This window comes from Dunckerocampus dactyliophorus, chromosome 14, assembly GCF_027744805.1.
Source record: "Dunckerocampus dactyliophorus isolate RoL2022-P2 chromosome 14, RoL_Ddac_1.1, whole genome shotgun sequence".
NCBI lineage: Eukaryota > Metazoa > Chordata > Actinopteri > Syngnathiformes > Syngnathidae > Dunckerocampus > Dunckerocampus dactyliophorus.
The window spans coordinates 14,473,651-14,495,123 of NC_072832.1; the positions used below are offsets into that span (position 1 = coordinate 14,473,651).

At 39.4% G+C, this 21,473-nt stretch overlaps 1 long non-coding RNA gene across 2 annotated transcripts in view; it reads right to left on the bottom strand.

Annotated features, from left to right (window-relative positions):
• Positions 1-19,406, bottom strand: part of LOC129194006 (uncharacterized) — a 35,372-nt gene extending 15,966 nt beyond the window's left edge. For both annotated transcript variants that reach the window (XR_008573667.1, XR_008573666.1), the window contains exons 1-2: positions 19,145-19,406; positions 18,816-18,933 (exon numbers count right to left, since the gene is read on the bottom strand). This is a non-coding gene — a long non-coding RNA (uncharacterized LOC129194006). The remainder of the gene's footprint in view (positions 1-18,815; positions 18,934-19,144) is intronic.
• Between the last annotated feature and the right edge of the window lie 2,067 nt (positions 19,407-21,473).

Here is a 21,473-nt window from a genome sequence, read left to right on the forward strand (position 1 = left end):
TGGCTGCTCAAATACTCATTTTTGTCTGTTTCAATGCTGATCAGGTTAACTGGCACCAAATGTTTGCACAATAAGGAAAATGCAATAGATTCATGGTGTGGAGAGTGACATGAATGAATCTAAACTGAATACCATCATTCAATCATATCAATTCAGAGTTAAGCGAAGTCTTGAACATGTAAACTTCAAAATTAAATTAGGAATCCAGGGCAATGCCAGATTTTATAAATAAATGTAGGATCTCTGTTTTACAATATGTTCCTGTGAAAGACTACTGAATATGGCTTTGAATCTTTTTTTTTTCTCCCCCACTCCCGCCCATTCCTGTTCAGGGACGAAGATATTTGCTTGTTATTGTTAATTGTTCTCCCTGAGGCATTCACTGCAGCCAATTATAACGTCTTTCTAGAGACATTTATATTTGCGAAAGGTCACATTGCTCCAGTTCTAGCACATATTTATCAGGCGGTCACAGTCCTCCTGTAATAATTAATCAGTGGCTGAAGCACTGGCAAGTGAAATTAGATCTTGTATTTCTGATCATGTTCAACATGATTTAATATTGTCTGTTAAATATTTCTGTGATTGCGTGATGTGGTATGTCATTGTTCAAGTTTTAATTGGGGTGAATAACATGTAGCTTTATAAAAATACCGGTTCGTAATTGCAGAATAATATTCACTTGCGCAACCTTCTAATATAGTTCAAACCATTCATTCCTGTTCTTACACAATAAGGTTCAATCTGCATTGCCCTCTTCACGCTCCGGTGCAATTTGTACAAGAATTTGTGAGAACAAGCCAACTGTGTATTGCGTAATTGTAAGCAATGTGTCACAGTCGGGGTAAACCTTTGTTCTGCTTTCCTAATACAGTGAGGTCATTTAAATGACTTTTTGTATACAAAAGGAAAAACAATTACCAAAGGCACTTGATTAGAATAGTGAAGCTATTTTCATTTGTATTGTTGTACCCAAGCTGGTCATTTGCACGGGGGATACGGAGTTTATGACCCCCGCAAAAATCAGATCCAGTCAATATAACCACCCGAATATAACCAATCATTCCGATTTAATAAAAATACACATTATCTTGCGTTAATATCTTGTTGATTTTTTTTTAAATTTATATCATTTTCCAGCAAAACAGTAGCATGTTTAGTCATCCGGTAATGTAACTCCCCCCCCAAATACTTGGTACTACCCAACCCTCTTTCTCTACCTAATGTTCATTATTTGCTGTATGTTTGGCATGGATGGAGACAGCCGAACCACGGAAAAACGAAAAGGGCACTAAAAGGCGGACAGACAACAATTTTTCATTGTTGCTCGACACCTAAACCTAATAAAAAATGAAAAAAATCTTAAAATTCTACATTTTAAATGCAGCAGAGTTTCTGCAGTGGTAACCATGGTGATGACAGACGCTCCTTCAAGTGACTCCGGCTGCAGCAGGGCGGCTGGGGAGCATGCAGCGGGTGACAGAGAAGGGGAGAGAAGTGTAGAGCGACCTCATGTCGTGACTCTTGATAAGCTTTGTGAAATACCCATTGTATTTCCTTAAATTCTGCTTTGACGTCACTTGTCATTTTTAATCGGTCTGTTACCATTTGGACATTAACTAAGCTTTTTTTATATCACGTTGAAGAATGTGATTGCCGAACCGGTGACCAAAGAGAAGGAAATGACCAAGGAAATGTCCAAGGAGGCACAGCCTAATCACAGTAAAAGTATCACAGTGTATTTTTAATACAGGCACGCCAAATTACCCTGACTCCTTTAAAAAAAAAAATCATCCAATAAATAAATAAACAAGCACAAATTTTAACCCGCCCCCAATGGTAGACCCAAAGTTACGCCCTTGGTTGTACCTGAATGGCTTGAGCTTTAGTCTTGACTCTTCCCTTTCTTGCTAAACACAAAAAAAGGAAAAATGCACAAAGCGCTGTACAAATGCACTCACATAAATTAAAGAGACATTTAAATCTACGGTATCGCACAAAAGTGAGTACAGTAATCCCTTGTTTATTGCATTTAACTGGTTCCAGACCCAACTGTGATAAGTGAATTTTTTGTCATCTCTGTGTGGAGTCTGCATGTTCTCCCCGTGCGTGCGTGGGTTTTCTCCGGGTACTCCGGTTTGCTCCCACATTCCAAAAATGTACATGTTAGGTTAACTGGAGATTCTAAATTGCCTATTGGTATCAATTGTTGTTTGTCTATATGTGCCCTGTATGTACCCTCCAGGGCTCATGCCCAAAGTCAGCTGGGATAGGTTCCAGCATACCCTCGCAACCCTAGTAAGGACAAGTGGCATAGAAAATGGATGGATGGATATTTTTGTAGTTAGAACATAAAAAACCTGTTTATGACTTTTTAAATACAGTTTTTAACATTAGAGCCCTCTAGAAATTACAAGATAACACAATAACAAGCCAATAGTCACCTTTACACTAGTATTACCCAATATAGTAAACAAAACAACAGAAAATAAGCCATTTAAGACATAAATAAGACTTCTGCTCGTGTGCGTAGCTGTAAATGTGTTCCGGTGCTCGGGGAGCTGGGTTGGAGGCAGACAGGAAATTACATCAACCCGTTTTATTATAGTGTAGCTTCTCAATGGACAATACAGTAGGCCTGAAAATTGGATCTACAGTGGTACCTCGGTTAACGTCCGCCTCGCTTACCACGTTTTTTGGTTAACATCCAAATTTTTGCTAAAATTTTACTGTGGCTAGCGTTCACCCACTTGTTTAGCTTGCAATTGGGGCGCGTAACAAACTATTATATCTGTGCTTGGTTTGTTTACGCAGCCATCTTGGATCATGCCCCAAGACAAAATATTGCGATACTGCAACAGCAGAGAGTGCAGAGAGTGCAACAGCAACATCCCAAAAAGAGTGAATACCACTAGTGAATTCATGAAAGAAGAATAACTGAGGATGGCGTCCATGTTGCCGGTCTGTGCAGGATGTACCTCAAGCTCTCATCAACAAAAAGTACCACCCTGAAGAAAACAACGCAATCAAGTGAGCTAACGTTGCGAAAGGAGCTATAGTGTTGCCAAAAGGAGACCACAAACCATGGAAGGTGTGCGGATGTTGTTGCTGTTGTGGATCAACGGCTCTCGGGAGCCGTTGAACTGAGCCGTTGAACCTGTTGTCATCAGCAGGCTGCTGGATGTAACACAGAAAATGCCTGCAACGAGTGAGTCCGTTGATGAATTTAAAGCACGCAGAGGCTAGTTTGAAAATTAATTTAAAAAAAGAACAGGCATACACAGCGTCGCCAGGAATGGCGAATTTGTGCAGACAAACGTGCCTCCTAACGGGCGTCCTCTAGAGGTAAAATGATATTAAAATGTTAATTTCTGAATTTCATATGTCATGCTTGTGTCATTGTTATTTTAATGTAAAATTATACACGTTAAAAAGCCATTTACTGCCCTATGAGTGCAACAACAGTCTCGAAAAAAGGGATTGCCTCCCAAGCATAAGCTCCTGTCCTCCCCCTCTTTTTTTTTTTTTTCAAAACTAGGTAAAATGATGTCATCCCTCGCACTCTCTCGGTTCGATTATCACTCCCTCGCTATATCACGTTTTTTTTCAGAAAATAATTAATTAACAAACGAGGGACGGCTGTAATCCAATATAACCTGTGTTCATGTTCAAAATAAATTAAACCATACCACACAATTTGGACGTTTCACTATGAGGTGTATTCACTTCTGATCTTTTTCTTACACCTTCAACTCTATCAAGTTTAAGTGTGCAGTAATCCCTTGTTTATCGTGGTTAATTGGTTCCAGAGCCGACCGTGATAAGTGAATTTCTGTGAAGTAGGCATCCTTATTTATAAATACGGTATTTTCATAGTTAGAGCGTAGAAAACCTGTTTAGAAATGTATAAATACAGTTTTAAGCATTATTAGAGCCCTCTGGACATGAAATAACACCCCGATAGTCACTTTTATATCTGTATTACCCAATATACTGCAGTAGACATTATAACAGAAAATGAGACATCTTAGATGTAAATATGACAAAACAAAAACTCACACATTAGCATTGACAGCGTACTTCCTGCGGTGGCTATTCATCAATGTAACGTTACTGACACCTAGTGACCAGGTTAGAATACTACTTTATTGGCGCTGCTTTTAGTTAAGGAGAGATTCACGATGCACTTAAATCGTTTTATGAACAACCGCAGAACACATATAGAGTGAAAATTCGCACAGGAGCAGCTGTCGGCCACAACTCACGCCAGTCATTTTGACTCTCCACACTTTTAACACTCAGCTAAACAGAGTGAACTCTAGCTTGCTGATGTCACATACGTCACTTCCCAGGCCCTGCTCCTTAAAGGCGCACACAAGTCACAGATATTACACTATTATCACGTCTTCTGAATACCTTTTTTTTATTAGCCATTTTTGTGCTAGAAAATGCTTAATGTAGGCCAAGAATACGTACAGTTTGCTTAAATATGCATTGTTTTACTAATAGGCTGTATTCACCCACAAAAAAGCGATATTTATTCATGTATTCACTTCTTGAAAAACCGTGATAGCATAAAGGTGCGATATTCCAACCAATGTAGCTAGGGATGACTGTAATTGAAATCCAGGCAATTAATGTCTGCTCCTGTGTATAGATGTTTGTCATAAGGTCATTTTTGTGCATTTTTGTTCTTTTATGTTCAGTGGCTGTAAGTGAAGTCAATGAGTGGCTACACATGTCAAATGTTTTCAGCAAAACACAAACTATGAGAGCAGAGTGAATGGGAGAAAGCTATCTTTGCATTTCATAAGCCGAGCACCCTTTCTATCATTAGAGTAGTGGTTGAGAAAGCTTTCAGCACACTCTTATGGCTGAATCACTGTGATGTGAGAGCCATCTAGTAGCCATTAGAGCTTGCCCCAATAAAAGCAAAATAAGTATTATACCATTGTTAAAGGGAACGAAAAAACATATCCACTCCATCCATCAGCTCTGTCATTAAATCCACTTCACATCCAGTAACCTTTCTGAGATGGACCTAAAATACCTGCAGGGGTTAGATGGCTGGCTAATAGGAAAGGCTTCACAGAAAGTGTCTCAAACTATCATGGAATCGATTGCATGGCTTTGCGAACATCAAAAATTCCTTTCAGCATTTGCTGAAACGCATTCAAAAACCATTATAAGTTTAGTTTCTTATATTCAGACGTTTTTTTTTTTTTTAGGCATACAGTATCAGATGGTGTTTCACCTAGACCTAGAAGTCAAAACAAGCTAAGGTCCAGATAAAACATTATCTAATATACCTAAAAAGAAAGTAAAAAAAAAAAAGATAGAAACTAAACATCCAGCCATCCATTTTCGATGCCGCTAATCATTACAAATGTGGAATCATTACAAATATGCTTTGTTTTAGTAGAACACAGTGAGTAAAAAGAAATGATATATATAGAAAAAAATGATGCACTAAAAAACTGACACACAAAAAAAAGATGCATCGATAATCGTTTTATCTTCGCATCGCAGGCCTCTGAATCGTAATCGCGTTGAATCGTGAGGTGGCCAGAGATTTCCACCCCTAATCCTCATGGATTCCAGTGTAGTCTGGGTAAACTGCAGCAGCTCTGCAAGTAAAAACTCCAATTTCAGGTGTCATTCAATGCACTTTTCCAACTCAGAGGTCTGAAATTCATGACTCTCAGTTTTCCGGTACTGGAATGCAGCATTAGCTCAGCACTTCACAGCACCGCAAGCAAGGCAGAACTATTTATACCATTATGGTCTGAAAGTGTACATAGTATCATCATCTCACATCAAAATGTTGGCATCACTGCCATACCTGACCACGCCAGCCTTCTGATGCTTTAAGTCGCTTACAGGAGCAGTGCCAACACCAAGGCCTCTCCCTCGAGTTCCCCATTTCTACATAACACAAGGTCATGTGGAATTGATCTGCAGAGCTGTTTGGAATATTTATCTGGCAGCGAGAGACCGAGAGTGCAAAGGTGCGGTCGCTGGCATCACAGCTGCATTTAAGACCCTTTTGGAAAGGGTCTCCATACAAAACACCCTTTGAATCTAAATCAGACACCACTCACATTTATATGATGCTATGATGTTTAGTCCTTATTTCTTTTTTAACTTATTGGAATGTCCGCACATGTATGTAGCTTCATTTGCATTGCATTGTCAAATGTCAGATTATTAGACCGCCATTTGAAAAACATTCAGTTTGTGAAAAAACTGTTTTGTCTTGTGGTGTTTAGTCACAAGTTCAGTTGTGTTTTGCTTTGACAAATTGTTTGGCTGCGAGAGCATGAAGCCTTTAAGTTGACCGCCTATAAAGGTACTTCATAGGACAGATTGTAACTGGCCCAACATTACATTTTTTTCAACAACAAAAAAATAACACCACAGCTGCCTAACATACGTTACCAATAGTGTTTTAAAAAGAACAAATAGTAGAAAATAATGTCTCTGTTTTGCACAATTACAAATTAAATGACATAAAATTGGTGTAAATTGTCGTCGTCCGAATAAGATCGGTCACTCACCGCTGTCTGGTATTCACACAAATTTCTGTAGTGTATTCACACACATAAAAGCAGTCCCAGAGAAGCGATAAGTAATTAGATAATTGCTAACGTTAGTAGCTAAGCAAATTAGAGTAACATCTAATAATGAACCGCACTTTGGGCACCGCTGTTGTGTTTCTTTATTTTTTAAAAAGGTGCAAGAGCAACAGTAAGAGTTTAAGTTGTTTAATTTTTAGTAAAGTTCCTGAGCTGAAGTGCAGCGTTAATAGCTGCAGTGTGCGGTGTTCTCAGACCAAACAATGGCAGCACGTTGCGTTCGTCTTATGCACTCATCATTGTCTGTTAACAGAGGTGAATTGTTCAAAAACAAGTACACCGCACCTCGATGCCGGAGCCATGGGGCAGGGGCTGCGGCGGCCACAAAGCTGAGGAGATCGGCTGGGTCCAAGTTGCCTTTGCCCATCCCAGACACAGACGGGCGGAGCCACGTGGCTGTTGTCGGCTATACTCTCTAATATATACTCTGTCGCCAAATGCCTCACCTTTTCGGCCACTTTTAGACACGCCAAACATGCACACACACACTGCAAAATGTACTGAAAAACTACTGGTCCATAAAGTGGATTGTCCTGTGCAGGCCGGACCGAACGGTACACAGTTTTACCATGTACCATCCCTAGTTTCTAGTATATTGTACAATAAAGAGGTATTTCAGGAAGTATATTTCAATAAAAGTGGGGCTGGTTTAACTGGAAATGAGTGGGGCTTAAATCAAAACATTATTTTAAGTCTAAAATTGACATGGATTGATCAGAAGTTGCTATAGTTATTGTTTATTATTCAGTTATATGCGTACAGTGTATGTGAGTGATCTATAAGACTTTATTATTTATTTTTTAATGATCTGTGTGACGTTGGTGATTCATGCAAACATCCAGTGATGGCAAACCGGGAAATAATCTGTCAGCCTTGTTCACTGTGGTTTTCACAAAAGCACTGCATTCAGTACTACGAGCAAAGTTTTACAACTGACTTTATATCACCAGCCAAGTTAGAAGCAAGCAGACAAAAAATTAAAAAAAACACCGTCTGTAACTGACGCAACACGAGCCTGGCTCCTCTCAAATGCACCGCGTATGTAACAAAACAAGTTTACCAAACTAACTTTAGTGACGAGCTGAGCTAAGGACAACCCCCAACGCGACATGAGCCGTTTTCAACTCTGCCTTGTTAAACGCGCCTCATGCTCCTCTCTCTAGCTGTAGGGAGTCTGTCTACGGAGGGGCAGTAGCTGTGTGTGACTGGCCAATCACAGAGCGTGAAGAGTGAATACATAAGTAGTTACACAATGAGGATTTTGTTATGAGTTTGTAGTGCTGCTTTGCTGCCCTCTCTCTGCCATCTGTGGCAGCACACTGTCCACTGGCATGGGAGGAGCTCATTACACACCTGCATTCATGTACCTGCTTCCTGCTACGACCTGCCTTGTGTTTATGTATCCTAGCTTTCCGGTCATTCCTGCTATTCTTGTGAGTAGTAGTATTTTTCCCAGTGGTTTTCTGTTACTTCTGCGTGATACCTTTCCTGCTTGTGTTCAGCAGCACCCTGTGTTAGCTTTAGCCTTTTTCCCTTCTTGGTTCTCAGCAGTGTTTTTTTTTGTTAGCATTTTTCTATTGTTATCCCGTTATCCCCATGTCTAGCAGCATTTTCGGTTTATCATTTTTTGCTATTTTTACCCATGGCTTGGCCCGGAAGATTTGTGTTGTACTTTTAGCATTTTTGTGTTGTGGACACTTCCTGTAATAAACTGCCTCTTCTTTGCATCTTGGGATGCTAGTTAATGGCCTCGGCCAATTGTGACAGATTTTTCCTCATCACAATTGCGGATAATGACGAGCTGTACTCATTTCATGCTCATACTCAGAAAAAATGCATTATCTGTAACAAATACTCATCTAAAACAAGTATCCGGCTCAGCCCCACTATTTATGATATTCAGTAAATCAGTCGTTCCCATCCTTTTTACAGTCGTGTACCCTTCAGACAGTTGACCTGAAGCCATGTACCTCCTACTCCTGGGCACTTAAAAAACAAGCCTTTTTATCATGATTAAATTGAAATATTGAACCTAATAAATTGTTTAATTAATTTTATAGTACTTCTGTGTCATGTGTATTTTGCGTGGTCACATTTTGATAAAATTTCACATGAGCACTGATAAATAGATAACTCATCATCTTACATACAGTATCTTTTATTCCAGTCCGATGTTGGCATCCTTCTTTTTGAATGGGTTGAATTTGATCTTCACTTTTTTTTGTCCACTCACGATGGCTATGGTTTAAGTCTATATATTAATGTAATACCAAATTGAAGGGGTAAGTTTAAGCAGTATCTGAAGTACAAAAATACATACAACCAACGATAAAGCCTCATCTTCAGGAGAATCCCCAGGGGAACACCAATATAAATGAAATCTTCAAGATTGAACACACTTAATGCACTAAATATTCATCAAACTTACTTATTTGTTCATATGATACACACAGAGCAATGAACAAGTCCATGCTCTGTCTTCTTTGTACATTTGTAGTCAGGCTGCTTTCAGCCAGCAGAGAGAAATGATAATGTAATGACATGGATATTGCACAACAAGCAGTTAGGGCAAATGTTGCTGCCTGTGCAAATAAAACTGCATAGGTAAATGGGTCAAAGCGTTTCAGACATCGCCGTCATTGTTCACTTCTACAGCTCTAGAAAATAGTATTATGGCCATAATGAAATTTGAAATCAAATCATAATACAGTGGTATCTTTGTTTTCATTATTTTCCAAAAGGTCAGAATAAAATTGAAATGTATGACAACCAAAGCATTTTTTCCCATAGGGACGAATGTAAATCCAATGAATCCGTTCCTGACACCAAAAGTATTAACAGGGCTAGCGTTGTCAAAGTTATCGTGTTTATTAATGTGTTAGCGGCACTATTTTTTTTGATACACGATTAACATACGCATATCTGCGCATATCTGCGAACCGATCCGGTGACAGTTGAAGATCACGGCCTGATGAAGCCAGCAGGACCACATCATCTGCAAAAAGCAGAGATCCAATCCTGCAGCCACCAAACCGGATCCCATGTGCTGCGCCTAGAAATTCTGTCCGTAAAAGTAATGAACAGAATCGGCTAGCTCGCTGTACGTGGAAAATATCTTAGACATAAATAGGACATAAGATAGACTCCCACGTTAGCATTGACAGTGTACTTCCTGCTGTGCCTGTTGTCTCATCAATGTCACGTTACTGACACGTAGTGACCAGTGATACTGTTTGTGGTTAAGGAGTGACTCACGATGCAGCTCGATTGCTTTATTAACAAGCAGAGAACACATACTATATGCAGTGAACATTCACACAGGAGCTGCGATCGCCACAAATCACGCCAGTCACTCACACACTCCACACTACAAACCTACAATGTGTAACCTTCTGCAAGATACACTCCTCCACGCTCTCTCACATCCTGCTTGCTGTCGTGTATGTATTTACATGCAAAAGATCCACGCCGAGCTCTTATCAAATGCACCTCCGCCACCTTGTGGCCATTTTTATGGCTTAAAACTGCTCTAACTGTGACACCTTTTAGCGTGCACCTGCATCATCACCTCTTTTTGCCTCTCGCACAAAAAAAATGTCTCTACAAGACATATAAATACGTCTTTAGGATCGATATACTGGTACTTGCTGTTAAATGAATTAAACATGCAAAAACTGTAGGACTTCTAACTGTATTTTTTGAATGAAATAATGGCCTATATTTCCAAAATTGATATCCCTTTACATAAAATTTGATGTAGTTATTACAAATTTGTGTTTTTTTTGTGGTTGGGGACCCCTGCCGTACGGCCTGCTTGGGGATATGATGCTCTTTTACACGTTTGAAAGTACTGAAAGAATGCCACTTTTATACAATTGGCTTCTTTATTTTATATTATAAGATTAATCGCTACATCAACAAATGTAACCCTTGAATCGCATCGAATCGTATCGTTTCTACACTATCGAATTGTTCTGTTTTCAAGATATATCATTTTTGAAACGTGTATCTAGATGTGTATCGAATCGTTTACCGCAAAGAGATGTACATCCCTACTTAATATAGAGTAAAAACTTCTTTTGTGAATAAAGTACATATAAGTTAACATCAATTTTACTTTTATTGTAGACTGTTTGTCATGTCTGAGTGAGGAGATACAAGAGTGGATCCCAGGATGCAGAGGCAAGGCAACTCAAGTTATTAATAGTATTTAATATCGAGACAAAAATGGAACAGAAAATGCAGGAACCAAGAACAACGGTGCACAAAAGAGCTGCGCCGCAGAAAAGAGGGATAAACTATCCAATAATGAGCAACTAAAAACTACCTGAAAGTCAGGACGGCTACTGGGTGTGCAGGAAGGTAGCTAACAAATATACTACTCGAGTAAGAACAAACAGAAATGCTAATAATTGTCTTGGAAGATGAGACAGCTGTTGCATGAAGCATCCTCAACAAAGGAAGCCATAACCTCTCTGCCGCAGCTGAGGTGATTAAAAGGAGGTGCTGATGGAAAGCAGCTGCACTCATCCAGTAACTCTACCCGACAGGAGAAGCTCAAACACAAGAAAAACATGAGAAACAGGACAAAACTAATAATAAAAATAACATAGGCCAACAGGTGTCAGAACACAGTGCGATAGTACGCCCCAACTCAACGAACGGCACCTGGGAACTTGTGGTAGAAATGATCAACCGAGAGACTCAAGAGCTGCACACCCCGAGTCAGGATACACAAGGTAGGTCTTAAGTGACAAGGGAATGTTGAGTCTGGCCGACACAGGATTGACCATCCGCTACACCTTGAATCGTCCACTGAACCTGGGAGCCAGCTTCCTTCAGTCCACAGTGAGAGAATGGTCCAGCCAGACCTTGTGTCCTGGCTGCTAATCTGGCGCAGGCTTGCAATGACGGTCAACCAGTGTCTGATATAGACTCGGGAAAGGGAGTCGGCCACCAGATGGCACTGTAACTCCCAACCTCTTGGGAGGGAAAAAGGGAGGCTGTGAGTGAAAAAGAAAAATCTGTCCACAATGGTAAGTACTGTGGTGAACCCCCTAGAGGTAGATCGGTAACCAATTCCATTGCAACGTTTGACCAGAGGTGGGAAGGAATGGGAAGAAGCCGCAGCAACCCCAACGAAACCAGCTTGGAAGGCAGACAGACAGAGCAGGAGGCCACAAAACTCTTCGTATTGGCATGGAAGGATGGCCACCAGAAGAGAGAGAAGATGGCTCCAGGATGGCATGAGGTGGTAAACGTTGCGTACATCTAATTTGGTGAACATGGTGGCGTCGTGGAGTGCCGTAAAAGCGGAGTCAAGAAGAGGAAGAGCGTATTTGTTCGAACTGTGATCTTATTGAGTGCACAGAAATCAATAAAAGGCCGCAAAGAACCCTGCCAGCAAAGAAAAGAGAGGCGAATGTGCCCGCCGGCGAGCGAGGTGGAGATGTATTCCTCAAGGGTCTTTTGTTCGAGTTGAGAATTGTTATAAAGACGAGTGGAGCAGAGCGACGAACAAGGTAAAGCATCAATAGCACAGTCATACGGACGGTGGGAGGTGAATGACATTGTACGATCCTTACACAAAACGTCACTGAGGGAGTGGTACTCCCCCGGAAGCTGGGAGAGATCAGGTGAAAAAAGTGAAAAAGAAAAAGACAGACTGATGAGAGGGGAAACCGACCATAAACAGTGAGAATGACAAAAAGGACTACAGTTTGTCATTTTAAATGTGGCCCAATCAATAGGACTATGGCCCGTGGAGCCAAGGAAGACCCAGGAAGACAGGAGCAGAACGAGAAGGCATAATTAAAAAAAACTAATGGACTTGTGGTGATTAACAGAAAGTAAGAGGGACACTCGTGAGGTGGCGCCTGTCGAGTGAGTGGACATTTTTGCATCTATTCACAATCACGGTGAATTATGTTGATCGACAAGAACACTATCAATAAAGTTCTTGTCAGCAGCAGAGTCAATGAAAGTGCATAAGGAATGCTTCCCCTCACCGCCCGAGGACAGCGTACCTTCAACTTGAAGGACGACCCATGGAAGATGTGGAGAGAGGAAGAGGAATCTGTCTACGAGCCCCTTGCAAGAGACTACCACCGTGTGACCGGGCGATTGGGACAGCAGGAGATGGTATTGTCTGCCACTCCACAGTAAAGTCACAGACGAAGGCGCACCCAGCGACTCCTGTCCACGGCAGTCAGCCAGTTGGGTTTCAGCTGCATCGGCACCACCTCCCTGACGATCTCAGATGACCCAGGCAATGGGGAAGGAGGAGGAGGCGGAAGCCGAAGGACCTTGTGTCAACGAGCAGATGGCAGGCTTGTAGGATGGTAAGGTTCAGAAATGCTAATAATTTTCTTGGAAGACAAAATAGCTGAATGCGTAAAGCGTCCAGAACAAAGGAATAGTCCAACACCTTCCTGTCGCAGCTAAGGTGAATAAAAGGATAAAAGGAAGTGCTGATGGAAAGCAGCTGCGCTCATCCAGTAACTTTGCCCGATTCAGGAGAACTAGCATCTGCAAAGCGCAAAACAGAGAAGCAGTGGGAAGCTCAAACACAAGATAAACACGCAAAACAAAACAAAACTAATAATAAAAAATAACAAAGGCCAACAGAGCGCTACACTGTTCTTGGTGAAGACCGCGAGGAACGGAGAGAGAGGAGGGGAATTTTTTTCTTGAATTCAATAGCGTTTCAATAGTGTTTCTCTTTATCAAATTGCTGTTAGTAGCAGCTTTCTTTGGCCCCATGGCGAGTTATTTAAAAGTCGCATTTAATAAAGAAATGCACGTACAATGAATCAGCAACGTGTAGGGTGCTTTGTTTGGGCCCTCGATTCCACTAAATGATAGAAAACAAGGCAAATGTACTCGTTTTTTTACGCACAATATTGTACGATAACCGTGACAGTGTACAAAACATTGCAACATTTTAGCAAAAAATCAATTATACAAAAACTGGGGCGTTGTTCTTTTAATTTATTGCTATTGATAAAATGATGCATGTTAAAATTTAGAAAAAATGAGACACACAATGTATTATTATGAATTCATGCTTTGGACTATACTAAAAACATCCTTGCAAAAACAGTTTTCCTTGGGGATATAAAATTTGCATGCTTATTTTTCCAAGGATGCCTTTGATGGCTCACTAGGAAGCTACTATAGACTCAGATCCTAGTTAAAAATAAGACCCACAGTACTCAAATCCCGCAATAAGTTAAAGTAAAAAAAAAGTCAAACAATAGAAAATGATATCATTACCGAGTATTGTTCAAACATTAGCAGTGTGCCGGTGTACTAAAAATTGACTTACCAAAGTCGAAGTAAGCAAACATTATTCTGTACAGACACAAGACAACAATGTGAATATGATATCGTATGGAGCGTCAGGGGAAATATAACAAATAACCTGCAGCGCACGGTATAGAAACAGGAAATTACCTCCCAGGTACCACTGTGCTGACTCAGGAAATCTGCAAGGCGCAAAGACTCTCATGGCTCACAAAGGCACCATAGAAGTGGTCCAATCACCCACTGATGACTGAAGGCAGACATTGCACACATCTATTGTGATGTGACCACATCGTTACTTCCAAGACAGCTGCAACGCTTTCTTTGCTTTACATATGAGTATACACTTATCCTGGCATCGTCACAACATACCGTATTTCATGGGCGTTTGTTTACTCAACTGCACCGGGAAAGGCATTAGTTTGATAGAAGGTCCAAAGTATTAAATAAATAAATAAAAATGTATTTTCCCCTCACAAATAAACAATAGTACGTAATTTAGACAATAATGTCGTCTCTCGCACTTTGTGTTTTGAATTTTGCGGCTTCACTATATCACGATTTTTTTTAAATATATAAATTAATAAATCATGCAGTTTCGTTGAATAGAGTTGAATACGGCCTATTATTAATAGGGCTGTGAAATTACAAAAAAATGGTATCAAATGAATCACAGTTTTCAAATTAATGAATCATAATGAATCACCATTCGCGACTGTGTGTGAAATATTTCCTTTTTACTGTATTTTATAAATAAAATAAATAAATAAACAAATAAATAAAAGGACACAATTTTATATATTTGTTCGTGTGAACAGCTCCAAATGAACTGAATACGTCAATCAAGCTAAAAGATACCACATGTCTGAAAATGCTGTTTGCCTATCGCTCGTCTATTCAGTCGTAGCAGAACATTTGAATCACACTTTAACAGTGTTATTATAAGCCATGAGGGATTGCATTCAAAGACATCACATCATTTTTTAAGTTAAATACACTGTTTTGAGTGTAGATTGTAATTTCTGGGATTTCCGAGTATGCTTAAATGCAGCAAATTGTACTTCCGCAGTAAGAGTAACGCTAGTGAGTGACAAGAATATCTACTCACTGTTTAATTCATCTTTCCATTTATTTCGACCAAACTCACGCATAATAAAGACGTTGCTGTAATGTTCAGATTGTCCCTGAATGCACCTCGCTGTAGTCTAGTGGCAATGAGGAATTGTCGTTCCGCGGAGGACCAGAGACGAGTTGGGATACATACAGTATATAGTGTTGGAATTGCACTGCTTTTGAGGTGTTCTGGTCAGAATAAAATTATAAAAGAGCATCAGAATCTGTGGGGACACTATTGTGCCCGTGTCTGTCGTCATAACAGAGAAGGGGTGGCTTGACATGGTGCACATGCGATAATTACGCTTAAAATGTTAACACAGTTAATTAAGTAAATTAGTTACCGCTGTTAACACACTATTTTTGACAGCTCTAATTATTATTATTAGTGAAAAAAAATTGCATATTTAAGTTAATTTTATGTTTTATGCCTAAATTAAGCATTTTCAAGGTAAAAAATGGCTAAATGAACAGAAGACGCATTCAAATATGATAGAATTGTATTCAACACTGGTCACAAGCACCGGACTTGAACAACAGGCTTTTATTGCAGGTTTAAATGATCTCAGAACAGGCACGGGCCAACGCACGTCAAGCTAAAACTCAACTATGAACCACCAACATCACTTCCTGTCCGCGCCACCGGAACACATTTACAGCAACACACGAATAGGAATTTTGTCTCTACTATATTTGCTAATACGAGTGTAAAAGTGACACTCAGGAGACCTGGAAGACCTGGAAGAGACCTGGGTTCGAATCTCCGCTGGGCATCTCTGTGTGGCGTTTGCATGTTTTTCCTGCGGCATAGAAAATGGATGGATGGAGTGTATAAGTAACTATAGGGGTGTTATTTCATGTAGGACGCTAACGATGTCTAAAAAACTTCTTTACAAGATCGTAAACAGTTTTTCTGCACTTGGAATTATTCCATTTATAAATGAGGAAACCTACTTTCTGGAAATTCACTTATCACGGTTGGGTCTGGAGCTAACTAACCACAATAAACGAGGGATTACTGCAATTGGCAGAAACCCCATTTTCCAGTTATTTGAAAACATTTTAAATAAAAGGTAAAAACAATTCTGAGACATACATTGGAATGGGTTTCCTTCGACAGGAACAATACGGCAAAGTCGCAAGGGAAATGAAAATAAATGTCATAACATCACAGTGAACCTTTTGTTGTGCCGCTACCTTTCAAAAAAAGAAGGGCTCGACCTCTTCCAGGTAGAAGATATGCTCTGTCCACCTTGATTCATGTTCCGGCTACTGTGAGTCATGGCTACTCCCCATCCAATTACCATTCCATAATACATCTAGGGAATAATGGTAGCACATGGAAAAGTAGGATGATACTTTGAGACAACTGTGGCTAATGGACAGTGGTGGCATTTGGTTCGCACCTCGCCACAGATGTAATGATTCAGGTGGAAGGGGCCTGGTCCACTGATAAGTAGGCCAACAGGAAGATATCTATCTTTTCCTTTTTTCTTTTATATAAAAAGAAAGTCATAATTCAGCATCGACATGCTGAACACATCCATTTAGTGCTGCTGTTTTGACTAATTACATCAAAAGTCTGAAATAGAATCAGTATATCAGAAGTGTGGATGAAGTTACATGTGTCAGGGATAATTGCTGGGGAATGCTGTGAAATAATTATAATACTTTAAAGGTTGGCTTCACTTTGGGCTCAGTTGTCTCAAATATCGGAGGAGAGATGTTACGAACAACCTTGACCTGCAAGAGCGTGAAGTCATGAGACATGAAACCCAACGGTATTAAAGCTTTTATGGACTACATCTGCTTTCTTCTCTCATATTATGAGGAGTTCTCAGGGTGAGGATGTAAAGCCCCACCGAGTGCATTAAAGAAATGTTCACTTATAAGCAAAAAAAGATACTTGTACAGGGATGGTTATCATGACCCATCATAGTTTCAAGTCAAAATGCGATACTTTTAAGAACAGACTGGTAACAGTAGAGGAACTGTGGTAATGGAAATAGTTTAATTTATTTGGAAAATGCATAATGTTACATTGAATACGTCACATATTACAATTCACAATTCCAAGAAGAAGCAAAGCGTATTTAATCGTACCCCCTCTCCGTTTCATATCAATTGCTAATACATTTGTTCACGTCCCGTATTTAACATTTAACCTTTACCAATTCTGAAATAACATAAGAATATGATAAGGCAGCACACTAAGTCCCCAACTAACGAACACAATTGGTTTCCAATGACCGTTCTTATGTCGAATTGTTCTTAAGTAGGGGAAAAGGTAATATTACCAATGATATAGGTACTACATGTACGTGTATACATATACAGTATATGCGTATGTATGTAAATATGAGTTTGGATGTAGGAGTAATATTAAACGAGGATAATTAATGAAAAAAACAATAATATAAATGATATAATAATACGTAATGATAAATGTTATTTACCGTTGAAGAGCAGTGGTCGAGCGTACGTCGTTGGTGGTAGTGGTGGAGCAGGAGGAGGAATTATTGAAGAAAGGACAAATCTTCGTCGTCGTTAGACTCCTCTTTGTAATGATAATGGATGCCATTGGTACAGAAGTCTTCATATGTTCCATAATTCGAACCTTTGTAAATTGTTCCTACGGTTGAGCGATTCACTCCATAAGCACGCGCTACATTAGCCATTTTCTCGCCACCGTCCAACTTCCTGATGCTGGCCACCTTTGTTTCCATAGAATTTGCTTGACGTTTCCTGCCACTACTACTAGCACTTGCACTCGATTTATCAGCCATGATAACGGATAACAAATGTTTCTGTAAAGTATCAAATGAGGTACAAACGGCGTGCTCTGAGATGTTATCAGCGACAAGTGCAGACAAACTGAGAAAGATCGCGCTAGAGGGTCTACGCAGTCATTTTGTATTTGTGCATGAATGCACTTTCTGCTCTTACCAAATAACATTATTTTAGTTTTGCTTATGTTCAGGGATATGTTTTAGTATAGTCATTTAATCTGTGACTTTTTATTAGCTCTTGTGTGCTTTCTCCAGAATGAAATGCAGTAGTATTGTCTGTGAATAATACTAACTTTACAAATGTCATTTATATACATATATAGGGTGAACAGTTTTGGTCCCAGTATTCACCCCAGAGGTAAGAAATATTTAAGCTTGCAAGTGTATATTATCCTAGCTTCACATATTGCTTCCTGTTTGCTAAGTAGCTTTTTACCCAGTTCAAAGTTAACCCTCTGATACCATACCTTTCTAGCTTGTTAAGATATTGCGATTAATAGTATCAAATGCTTTGTTAGAGCCATAAATACTGCAGCTGCGCACTCGCTGCGGTCTATAGCATTGGTAATTTCCTCGGTTATTTTGATTAGTGCCATCAAAGTTGAAATATTATATATTAGCTGTCTGCGAGTAATTCATTGTTATTTATAAATTTGTCTAACATGCTGTTGAATAGCTTTTCAATGATGTTGGAAAATTGTGGCAATTAAGAAACTGGTCAGAACTTTGTAAATTGATGATGTTTGTCTCCTGTTTTGAAAATTGGTACAAATTGACCTATATACTTCAATTCAGTGACAGTCACAATTTTTGACAATATCAATTATTTCCTCTTTTGTCACTCCAGTAAGGAAAATGGAGTTGGGATTCCGATCTATACTTTCATTCCTTTCCTCCACTGACATGGAATTTAGGATCCTTTCTCTACATTTGGTCCAATATGGACACAGTAGTTATTGAACCTTTCAATTACCTCATTCACATGTGTAGCGGCCTCTTGGAATGAATTAGTCAGACGTGGAGTTTCAAACGGGTGCCTTTATTCTTCCGGCTCAGTTCTTGCACCTTGAGCACCATAAGCACCGTGAAAACTACAGAATAAACAAGAATATGACATTGTGCTGTAGTTTCACAACCAATACATAAATCACTCTTTCAGTGTAATCACATGAATCATACTGAATACATTTTCATATGCAGCTTCACAGAAAACATTTAAACAACTTCTCTTATTCACTTATTAACACACACACACATATACACACACGGTCTGAAGTATACATATGGTCAGCAGTTTCATACCTCATTTCGCCTTCCAAGGGCGCTAGCTTAAACACGAGGTAGTCTTCCACATTAGCCTACCACCAGCCAGGTTGAAACTACACAGCAGGAAATTTTGTCACTTTAAACACGAACAATTCAATGAAAACACATTTTCTCATTAATTTACTACTCACAATATTTAGACAATCAGTGCAAATAACTTTACCTGAGAAAATATGTGAGCACTTTTTGCGTGGGGTTGCAATCACCATTAGCGAAGTTAACCTTTTGACACAGGAAAAGAAAAAACGTTCCGCCAAAATAAGAGCGTGCCAACATCCGGTGGCAGGACTACATTCTTCAAAATAAATGAGTGAATAACTGAGCATAAAGAACGTAAACATGTCATTTACAACATGATCATTTTTGGCATTTACATCTGGAAAATATTGTAACACAAGCACCAGACTGAATAGTCAAAACAACTACCTTTTTATTACAGTAACACAATTACCACAACAGCACAACGGATCCTAACACTGGCCACTGTTGCGGCCATAACCCATGTCGAACTAACCCAAAACTGCCAACATGGGGCTCTTCCATCACATCACTAATAGTCTCCAGTTAACCTAGCATGCATATTTTTGGAATGTACCGTAGTACCCGGCGAGAACCCACGTGCACACGGGGAGAACATGCTAACGTAATTTCTTTCATGTCTACAGGACTCTAATAATGGTAAAAACTACGGAAATATTCCGTTTATCAATATTGAATTCTACTTCATAGAAATTCACTTATCGCGGTCGGGTCTGGAACTAATTAACCGGGATACCGAGGGATGACATTTCATATCCTTGCAGCTCAAAATGCATGCCCTTCTAATCAGTCCAAGTTTCTGAGATTGCAATTGCTTTGAAAGGTTCCTTGAATTGACTCAAATATTGATGTTATTCAAGATTCAAGATTCAAGAGTTTTATTGTCATGTGCATAGTAAGACAGGCAGTTATACTATGCAATGAAATTCTTATTCTGTTCATTCTCCCAAGAAAAGAAAAAAACACAAGAAAAAGAATAAAACATTTTGTTTTGTAGTTATTGTAGTTTGCGTACATTTTTCTGCTATTCTACTCTTGATATGAATAATTGATAACTAGCTGTCTGATTTAATGTTATTGTTGTATTGTTCCTTCGTGTAGCAAAAGCAGTTGTTTATACGATGAAAAAAACAATGTGTCCACATCAATATCATCGTCCAATTCCAATCGCTTGTGGTTTCTAATTCCAGATATTCATGCCCTGCAAACTTTTGTGTTATATTGTGAATGTCCTTGAAAGTTGATAAATGGATTCCTAATTCCATATATATAATTTACTCATACTACTTTCTAGGGGAACTTTTGGGGGCGGAAGATGAAGGCACAGTGTTCCACTTTTGCTCTCTTCGCTCCCTGTGGGGATGGGTGGCTAATCGATCATACACAAAATAAGCTATGTGTTCTCTTTCACAAGCTTCTTTCAGTTGAGGTAAAAGTTGTCTTCTTTTCTGTCTCAGTCTCTGAAAAGTTCTCTTGAATATAGACTCCCAGAGCTGCATTTCTCAGCACTTTTAAGCACTTTTATAGTTTTCCATGCCAACTCCCAATCTTAGTATTTGGAGAACTTTACTATGATTGGCCTGGGATGACTTCTATTCTCTCTGTTGTCCATCTTTCCAATACGATGGCCTCTTTGAATATTAATGGCTTCTGCATCAAGATTCAACTTGCCTGATAATGTTTTTTTTAAATATGGATTTCTGTATCTTCCCATTTCACAGGGGGAGTTTCATTAATTCTATCAAAAATAAGGTTGTTCCTGCTAGACTGATTCATTTTACTAATCAGCTCTAGATTCCAGTGAGACAAGTCCATCACACACTGTGCGCATCTCAAGCGCCAAGATTACACCGCTAATTCCAGCCATTTTTATATTTGATTTTCACCCTCAACTGGAAGGGCTACTGTAATAATAGGACAAATAAAACATAATATAAAACATCTTAACCTTTCAGAAATCCTGGGGACATTTTGTGCATTTATAGCTTTGATTCCTGCTAGACGGGACTTTTTTACATTTTTAGCTGAGCTATAGCTGCAATTGTCGATACTTAGTGACCTCCAAAAATAATTGTGTAAGGTAAATAAAACAAAGTAGCAGCATTTCCTCCCAGAATTTGTTTTTGCCTTCACAAGACTTGATTGTGCTAGTCTGAATAGTTCCATAGCTAAAAAGATAACACAACCTTCAGAGAGCCCCATTTACTGAAAAAACACTCAATAACTATGAATAAACAATGTTAGTGGTGCAAAGATGTGCAACAAT